The sequence below is a fragment of the Trichechus manatus genome, unplaced genomic scaffold (assembly GCF_000243295.1).
Source record: "Trichechus manatus latirostris isolate Lorelei unplaced genomic scaffold, TriManLat1.0 scaffold00258, whole genome shotgun sequence".
NCBI classification, from domain to species: Eukaryota; Metazoa; Chordata; class Mammalia; order Sirenia; family Trichechidae; genus Trichechus; species Trichechus manatus.
The window spans coordinates 334,635-335,990 of record NW_004444194.1 but is presented as its reverse complement, the minus strand read 5'-3'; positions in this window follow the sequence as shown (position 1 = coordinate 335,990).

Genomic DNA, 1,356 nt, shown 5'->3' with positions numbered 1-1,356 from the left:
AGTTGCCCTTCGGAAACTGCTGTAAGGAACTTTGTTACAGTTGGCTCAGCCAACACTCAGTGCATCTACCCGTCACCCTTATGAGTCAGACGTGGAAGCAGGATTTAGCTGTCCCCATGGACTGGCACAGTGCCGTGTCATGAGTGGCTTGAACAAAGTGGTCAGTCTTCATTCTGAGGGTGGATTTGATTTCTGCCAACAGCCTGGTTACTGAAAGCCAGATGAGGGAACAAGGGGTCCTTGGGCCTGCAATAATGGTCAGAAACAAAGAGGAATTCCACTCTGGAGGCCTGGATCCTGCCTTTCCATGAGCTTCTTGTGAGGGAGGGGGTTCAACTTATTTGCATGCCCCAGCTGGCACACAGCATAGTAGGTGCACAGCAATGATTTGGGGCCTGTTAAAGTCAGTGTGGGGCACACAGAAGCAGTCTCAAAGGGAAATTCCAGAATGTTCTGAGTCCGTAGCGGCATGTGTGGAATCTCTCCCAAAATGATGCCTATTTGGCCACCAGAATGTCTTACCTAGCCAGAACTAGCGATACTGGAGACTCACTTACTCACCACATCGGAGAAAATGGAAATTGGCAGAACTGGCAGAAGTAGCAAAACATGGCTAGATTTTAGAGGTTCAATCCCCCCCACCCAAGCCCCTCACAATTTGATACTTCAAGTAACTCAACTTAGGATTTTAACTTGTGGCCTCAGGATGAATAAACCCCACTTAGGGAGTAAGGCCTGTCTGGATGCCAACAGCCCCCAGACACTGTGAGTCCCCAAACTGTCAACAGAAAAAGATCTGTGCTTTTGAAGGCACCATTATAAAACACCTTTATGTTTCCACCTGTTTTGCTTAGATAGATTGGTTTCCTTTATTCGGAGACAAAAATCTGTTGTTGATTCCAACTCATGGAGACCCCATGTGTTACAGAGTAGAACTGTGCTCCATAGGGTTTTCTTGGCTATAATCTTTATGAAAGCAGATTGCTGCGGCACTGCTAGGTGGGTTCGAACCACTACCCTTTAGGTTAGTAGTGGAGCACAAAATACTTGGAGACGGGTCCCCAAAGGCTACAGCTTCAGAAGTTTCCAGAGCCGAACCTGGAGGACTCAGTGCCAAGTGATGATTCACCCTCACCCTGCCCTGCTCCCCTGTGAATCAGAGATCTACCTTTGAGGACTTCTTCCTGATTCTCTGATGCCAGGCCTCTAGTTCCTGAGGGTTCAACAGTTGTTGGAGGCTATCATCGTGAACTGAGGGGGGTTGCACTGAGGCTCAGGGGCAGGATCTGGAACCAGAAGAAAGGGGAAGAGGTGAGGGAGTGTGTCAGGTGCTGCCCACTCCTCCACTGGCCGTGT